The sequence below is a fragment of the Rhopalosiphum padi genome, unplaced genomic scaffold, assembly GCF_020882245.1.
Source record: "Rhopalosiphum padi isolate XX-2018 unplaced genomic scaffold, ASM2088224v1 scaffold20, whole genome shotgun sequence".
Classification (NCBI taxonomy): domain Eukaryota; kingdom Metazoa; phylum Arthropoda; class Insecta; order Hemiptera; family Aphididae; genus Rhopalosiphum; species Rhopalosiphum padi.
Window position 1 is genome coordinate 11,673 of NW_026870008.1, and position 9,138 is coordinate 20,810.

A 9,138-nucleotide genomic window follows, 5' to 3' on the forward strand; every position below is an offset into this window, starting at 1 on the left:
AAAAAGATTATTCTTTATAAATGAATTTTAAGTTCATTGCATATAGTTTCTGCCATATTAGAAATTAATAATTAGAGGTAATTCTGAATATGAATGTTCTAAGGGTGGTAAATTATGAATTCATTCAATAGAATTTCTTAAATTTAATTTAAAAATAGTTGTTTTTTTTAAAAAAATTCTATTTCAAATACAATAAATTAAAATAATAATTCTAAATGTTGAAATTATTGAACCAATTGATGAAATTATATTTCATAGTAAAAAATTATTTGGGTAATCTGTGTATCGTCGAGGTATACCATTTAAACCTAAAAAATGTTGGGGGAAGAAAGTTATATTTACCCCAATAAATATTAAAATGAATTGAATTTTTAAAATAAAATTATTTATTGAAAATCCAGTGAAAATTGGGAATCAATGAATTAAACTAGCAATAATAGCAAATACAATTCCTATTGATAATACATAGTGGAAATGAGCTACTACATAGTAAGTATCGTGAAGAATGATATCAATAGATGAATTAGCAAGAATTACTCCTGTCAATCCTCCAATTGTGAATAAAAAAATAAAACCTAAAGATCAAATTGTGGAAGGTGAAAAATTAATTTTAGATCCATAAATAGTAGCTAATCATCTAAAAATTTTAATTCCTGTTGGAATTGCAATAATTATAGTTGCTGATGTAAAATATGCTCGTGTATCAACGTCTATTCCAATTGTAAATATATGATGTGCTCATACAATAAATCCTAATAATCCAATAGTTAGTATAGCATAGATTATACTAATATTACCGAATGTTTCGTTTTTATTACTTTCTTGACTAATAATATGTGAAATTAATCCAAATCCGGGTAAAATTAAAATATATACTTCTGGATGTCCAAAAAATCAGAATAAATGTTGATAAAGAATTGGATCTCCTCCTCCTGCAGGGTCAAAGAATGATGTATTTAAATTACGATCAGTAAGAAGTATAGTAATTGCACCAGCTAAAACAGGTAAGGATAAAATTAATAATATAGCTGTAATTAAAATTGATCAAGGGAATAATGGAATTTGATTTAATTTTATATTATTAGGTATTATATTTAAAATTGTACAAATAAAATTAATTGCTCCTAAAATTGATGAGATTCCTGCTAAATGTAGAGAAAAAATTGTTAAATCAACTGAAATATTATTATGAGCAATATTATTAGATAAAGGGGGATAAATTGTTCATCCTGTTCCTGTTCCGTTATTAATTATAAAACTACAAATTATTATTATTAATGAAGGAGGTAATAATCAAAATCTAATATTATTTAATCGTGGGAATGATATATCAGGGCATCCTATTATTATAGGAATTAATCAATTTCCAAAACCACCAATAACAATTGGTATAGTTATAAAAAAAATTATAATAAAAGCGTGAATTGTAACAATTACATTATATAATTGATTATTATTAATAATTGAATTAATTTGACTTAGTTCTAGTCGAATTAAGATTCTAAGGGATGAACCAATTATACCTGATCAAATACCAAATAAAAAATATAAAGTTCCAATATCTTTATGATTAGTTGAAAAGATTCATTTTATAGATAAAATGGCTGATAATAGGTTATAAATTGTAAATTTATATATAGATTTAAAAAATCTTTTTATCAATAACTTTATATTCAAATTCTATGATATTAAATTGCAAATTTAAAGGTATTAATTATTTTAATTAAGGTTTAAAAAAAAATATTTTTAATTTTGAAGATTAATAGTTTAATTTAACTTAAAACCTTAATAAATAAATAAATAACTAAAAAATAATCTAAAGAAGTTAATAAATATTAATAAGTTGTAATTATTTTTTTTTAATTGAAGATATCATTTATTGAATAAGTTAAAATTAAATAATATGAAATAAGTTATTTTAATATAAAAATATAAATTTAAAATTGTTAATATAATTAATATTATTATAATTAAATATAAATTATTATAAATTAAGTTTTTGATTAATATTCATTTTATTAAAAACCCAATTATAGGTGGTAATCCTATAATTGAAAAAATTAATATTATTAAATTTAGTTTAAAGAAAAAATTTAAATTAAAAAATTTTATTTGATTAATATAATTAATATTATAATTATTTAAAATTTTAATAATTAAAAAATTTAAAATTGAGTAAATTAAAAAATAATTGATTCATAATTTATTATTTATTAAAATTGCAAATAGTATTCATGTTGAATTATTGATTGAAGATATTGCTAAGATTTTACGTATAGAATTTTGATTTATTCCAAAAATTGAGTTTATTGAAATTAAAATAATTAAGAAAATTAAATTTTTATCAATATTTAGATATGAAATTAAAACAAATGGGGAAATTTTTTGTCAAGTTATTATTAATAGGCATGAAAATCAATTTAATCCTTCTATTATTGAAGGTAATCATAAGTGAAAAGGTATTAATCTTAATTTTATTAATAGTGGTAAAATAATTAAAATATTACTATTATTTATAAAAAAAAAATTTTTATTAATTAAGAAAATTAATAATAAAATTGAAGCAAAAGCTTGAATTAAGAAATATTTTATTGTAGCTTCAATAGAGTAAATTGATGATTTAAAATTTAAAATAGGAATAATTGAGAATAAGTTTAATTCTAACCCTATTCATATTGAAAGTCAATTAGATGCTGAAATTGATATTAAAGTTCTAAATATTAATATAATTAAAAATATTATTTTTGTTAAATTTAAATTTATCAGAAAAAAGAATATTATTCTATATTTGAAGTATGAATCCAAAAGCTTAATTTAGCTTATTTTTCTAATTTACTTATACTTAAGTGTTTATGCATATAAATTTTTGAAATTTATGGATTAGTTTAATTCTTAAAGTATAATAAAAGTATATATAATACATGATTTACTCTATCAAAGTAACCCTTTTTCAGGCATTTTATTTTTAAAATATTATTTAATAAAAAAATGTTTATTGGTTTATAAATGTATTAGAAAAAATATCAGAAAATTTTTTAAAAAAAAATATTTTAATGAGGCATGACGTTTCTATTTATCTGAAAAGGGGGGCTATGCCCCTCCAAAAAAAAAAAGAAGGAAGAAGAGTATATAGAGGATTTATAAATATGTATAGTAGTATACATATATAGACTTCATATGTATATAGTATATATATAATATAAATATACATCTATATAGCTTATATATTTATATATATATATATATATATATATAAATCCTTATATGATGTTAATAATCTATACATTTAATATATATATATATATATTAATATATAAATCCTTATATGAATATATATAGATATTTATTGTATATATATATATAAGAGGTAAAGAAGAAAAGTATTAGTTATTTTATATTAATAATATTAATTTGATTAAAATAATTAATTTAAGTAATTATATTTAAAAACAGAAACTAATAAATTGTATTAAAATTTAGATTTAAAATTTAAATAGTATTATAATTAAAAAATATTAGAATTAAAGTTAAAATAATTAATTTAAGTAATTATATTTAAAAAACAGAAACTAATAAATTGTATTAAAATTTAGATTTAAAATTTAAATAGTATTATAATTAAAAAATATTAGAATTAAAGTTAAAATAATTCAGTTAATTATTTAAATTTTGATTTAATTTATTTATTTAAAATTTATAATATTATAAAACCGTATTATTTTAATTTTACTAATAATTATAATTTATTTTGTTATAAAATTTTATTTAATTAAAAAGATACATGAAATTTTTTGATTGTTAATAATTTCTTAAAGGATTTTAATTATTCTCAGTATTAAGTATTAAATATTAAAGAAATTTAGATTTAATTATTAATTTAAGTATAAACTAAATATGTGCCAGCAGTTGCGGTTAAACATAATATACAAATAAAATAGTTTGGTTATTAGTATTAAATATAATTTATAATTTAATTTTTTTTTAAAAAGTAAAATTTAATTAAATATTATTATTATAATTATTTTATTCTATTAAATTTTATTTAAAACTAGGATTAGATACCCTATTATAAAAATTTAAATTAATTTACTAAAAAATTAATAGTTATGTTCTTTAAATTTAAAAAATTTGGCGGTATTTTAGTCTTATTAGAGGAACCTGTTTATTAATTGATAATCCACGATTAATTTTACTTATTTAATTAATTCATATATCGCTGTCATGAATATATTAAAAAATTTATTTTCTTTATTTATTATTATAATTTATGTTAAGTCAAGATGTGGTTTATAAATAAGAATATAATGGGTTACATTAAATTTTATTTTTGGATTTTAAATGAAAATTAAAATGAAATTGGATTTAATAGTAAATTTATTTATTTTGTTAATATGAAGAAAGATCTAAAATATGTACATATTGCCCGTCATTCTTATTAAAAATAAGACAAGTCGTAACAAAGTAAATGTACTGGAAAGTGTATTTAGAAAGATTAAATAAATATCTAAATTTAAGTATATCATTTACAATGATAAGATGTTGTTAAACTTTATTTAAATTTATTTTATTAATATAATAATTTTTATTTGATTTTTTATAAAAATAATTTATTTATTTAAGGTTTTAGTATTTATTAAAAATTAATTTATAGATTTATAGTTTAATAGTATTGTGAAAGAAATAATTAAATTTATAAAAGAATTAATTTAGTACCTTTTGTATCAGGGTTGATTAAAATTTTTAATTTTTTTTTAAATTCTCAAAATTTATAGAGTTAATTTTATTATTAATTTATTGTGTTATAAATATTTATAAAATAATATTAGTTTTGAAATTTAATTCGTTATATTATATTTAGTTATTTAAGATTTAAATTTAATTTAAAATTTTAAAAGTTATTTTGATTTTGTTGATTAATATTTTAAATTTAAATTATTTTAGGGATAAGCTTGAAATTTTTATATAATAATTTATTTATTTTAATAATTTATAGGAATAGAAATTTTTATTTAAGTTTGTAAAAATTTATTATTTATTTATTTTTAATTTATTATAAATTATTTATTATTAATATTAAATTTTATTAATGAATATTTAATTAATAGTAATAATGATTAAATTAGTATAATTTACATTTATAAATTATGAATTCGGCAAAAATTATTTTCATCTGTTTAACAAAAACATTGTATTAAGTTTAATTTAATATAGGATCTGCTCAATGATTTATTAAATAGCTGCAGTATTTTGACTGTGCAAAGGTAGCATAATAATTAGTCTTTTAATTGAGGACTTGTATGAAAGATTTGATGAGAAATAAACTTTATTATTTATATAATTAAAATTTTATTTTTAAGTAAAAAAGCTTAAATTATTTAAAGGGACGATAAGACCCTATAAAACTTTATAAATTTTAATTTTAATTTTTTTGGTTTTATAAATATTTTATTTTTATAATTTATTTTATTGGGGTGATAAAAAAAATTAATAAACTTTTTTTAAAATTTAACATTATTTAATGAATTTTTGAATTAAAATTTTTAATTAAAGGAAAAAGTTACTTTAGGGATAACAGCGTAATTAATTTTTTAAGTCCAAATTTAAAAATTAGTTTGCGACCTCGATGTTGAATTAAGATTAATCTTAGGTGCAAAATTTTAAGTATTAGGTCTGTTCGACCTTTAAATTCTTACATGATTTGAGTTCAAACCGGTGTAAGCCAGGTTGGTTTCTATCTTTTAAAAATTAATTTGTTTTAGTACGAAAGGATTAAATAATTAAATTAAATTTTTATTAAATGAATAAAAATAATTTAACTATTTTGGCAGATAATTGTGTTAAATTTAGAATTTAATTATATAATTTTTATTATAGATAGTAATTTTTATATTTGTTATAATTATTAATTTTTTGATTTTATTTTTAATAGTTTTTATAAGAGTTGCTTTTTTTACTTTATTAGAGCGTAAAGTTTTAGGTTATATTCAATTACGTAAAGGTCCGAATAAGTTTTTGATTAAAGGTATTTTTCAACCTATAGGTGATGGGTTAAAATTATTTTTTAAAGAAGTTAATTATCCGAGTAATATAAATTTTTTTATTTTTATAATTTCTCCTTTATTGGGTTTATTAATTTCAATTTTTTTTTGATTTATTTATCCTTATATTGGTATGAACTATATTATAGGATTTGGTTTAATTTATATATTTTGTTGTTCAAGTTTAATAGTTTATATTTTTTTAATAATTAGATGATCTTCGAATTCTAATTATTCAGTTTTAGGTATAATTCGGTTTATTTCTCAAATGATTTCATATGAAGTTAGAATAATAATTATTATTATAAATTTAATATTTTTAATTAATAGTTTTAATTTAAATGATTTTTATATCTATCAAATTAATTTAAAATTTTTTTTTTTTCTTTTTTTTTTGTTTATTTTATTATTAATTAGATTTTTAGCTGAAATAAATCGTTCTCCTTTTGATTTTTCTGAGGGTGAATCAGAATTAGTTTCTGGATTTAATATTGAATTTAGAAGTTTATCTTTTATTTTTATTTTTATATCTGAATATATAAGAATTATATTTATAGGGATACTATTATGTGAAATGTTTTTTGGTTTGATAATAAATAAATTTTATTTAAATATTTTTATTTTGATTTTTATATTTATAGTTATTTGATTACGTGGGTTTTTACCACGATTTCGTTATGATAAATTAATATATTTAGTTTGGAAATTAATTTTACCTTTGTCTTTATTTTTATTTGTCTTTAATTTTTCTATTAAATTATTTAACTTATATCATTAATTTAAGTATTAAGTTAATAGAATTAAATTCTATTTTTTATTTTCAAAATAAATATTTTAAATAAATTAATTAACTAAATTAATAATTTATCTCATAACTTTATGATATAAAAGTTAATGAAAAAGTAAGAAAAATAAATTGTTGTAAAAATTTGCCCTGTTGTAATAAATGGGTATTCAACTGGTTGTATCCCAATTCAGGTTAAAATAAAAAATGTTATAATAAATATTCAGAATAAAAATTTATTTAATGGGTAAAATTTATTTCTTAAAAAATTTTTATTGTTTAATATAGGTAAGATTAATAAAATTAAAATTGAAAGTATTAAAGCAATAACCCCTCCTAATTTATTAGGGATTGCTCGTAAAATTGAATAAGAAAATAAAAAATATCATTCTGGTTGAATGTGATTTGGTGTAATTATTGAATTTGCTATAATAAAATTATTGTGATCATTTAGTAGGTATGGAAAAATTAAAGCTAAAATAAAAAATATTCATATAAATATGATTAATCCAATTAAATCTTTAATTAGAAAATATGGAGAAAAAGTAATTTTATCAAAATTTCTATTAATTCCTAGTGGATTATTAGAACCTGTTAAATGAAGAAAGAATAAGTGAATAAAAGTAAATAAAATAATAATAAATGGTAAAATAAAATGGATTGAGAAAAATCGTGTTAATGTAGCATTATTAATTGAGAATCCCCCTCAAATTCAAATAACAATTGAATTTCCTAAATAAGGAATTGCTGATAATAAATTTGTGATTACTGTTGCCCCCCAAAATGATATTTGTCCTCATGGTAATACATAACCTACAAATGCTGTTATTATTGTTAATAATAATAAAATTACTCCAATAATTCATGTTATTTTAAAGTTGAAAGAATTTATATAGATACCTCGTCTAATATGAATATAAATTATAATAAAAAATATAGAAGCCCCATTTGCATGGAAAGATCGGATTAATCATCCAAAGTTAATATTTCGATTTATATTAATAATTCTTTGAAAAGCTAAATTAATATCTGTTTTATAATGGAAGGCTAAAAATAATCCTGTTAAAATTTGATTAATTAAACAAATTATTAATAAAGATCCAAAATTTCATATAAAACTAATTCTAGCTGGTGTAGGTAAATTTAATATTGGGGATAAAGTTTTTAGTATATTTTTTTTCATTAATTATTTTTTTGTCGAATTGGTCCTTTATTAATTTTTAGTATTCAAATAATTAAAATTAATATAAAAAAAAGGATTAAGATAATTAAATAAATTATTAAATTATTTGGTATTATGAATATATTTAATAAATTAAAATTATCTTCAAATATAAATTTATTTTCATAATTGAAATTTTCAAGATTGAGATTTAATTTTAAATAAAAGATTAACATTAAAATTAATGTTAATTTATAAATTATAATTTTATAATTTTTATTAATATTTAATTCATTAAAAGCAATTCTTGAAATATATAAAAAAATAATTATTAATCCTCCAATGTATAAGATAAATACTATAAATGAAATTCATGCTGTTTTAGTAATTATATTAATTATTAATGTTAAAGTTATAGTTTGAATTAAAATGATTAAGTTTGATCTAATTGGTGATTTTATTATAGTTAATAAAATTGCTATGGTTAAATTAGTTAATAAAATAAATTTTAAAATTCAGTATATATTTTAATTAAAATATTAATTTTGGAGATTAATGATAATATGTATATATTTATACTGATTTATTTTAAATAATTTTATAATTTTGATTTACAATATCAATGTTTTTTTTAAACTATTAAAATGATAAATTTATTTATTTTAGTATTAATATTTATATTATTTTCTGGAGTTTTATTTTATATTTTTAATTTTAATCATTTATTAATAATACTTTTAGGATTAGAATATTTATTATTAATTTTATCTTTATTATTTTTATTAAATTTAATAATATTTATTAAACAATATGTTTTATTATTAATTTTTTTTATTTTTTGTATTAGTGAAAGAGTTTTAGGTTTAACAATTTTGATTTTAATAGTTCGTATATATGGTAATGATTACTTAAAGTCATTAATAATTTTACAATGTTAATAATTTTAATATTAATTTTATTTAGTATGATTTTTTTTAGTCTTAATTTTAAAAGATGATGATTAGCCCAGAATTTTTTTTTTTTTTTTTTTTTTTTTATATATTTCAAGATACCTATGTTTAATTATTTTTTAAATGTTAGTTATTTATTTGGTATAGATATATTTTCTTATTTGATATTTATATTAGGTGTTTGAATTATTAGATTAGTTTATA

The 9,138-nt window shown here is 16.8% G+C and overlaps 1 pseudogene across 1 annotated transcript; it reads right to left on the reverse strand.

The window, feature by feature from the left end:
* Nucleotides 1–6,890: 6,890 nt before the first annotated feature.
* On the reverse strand, nucleotides 6,891–8,465 carry LOC132931539 (cytochrome b-like; annotated as a pseudogene). Its single transcript, XR_009662712.1, has one exon. The product of XR_009662712.1 is annotated as a cytochrome b-like (transcript).
* Between the last annotated feature and the right edge of the window lie 673 nt (nucleotides 8,466–9,138).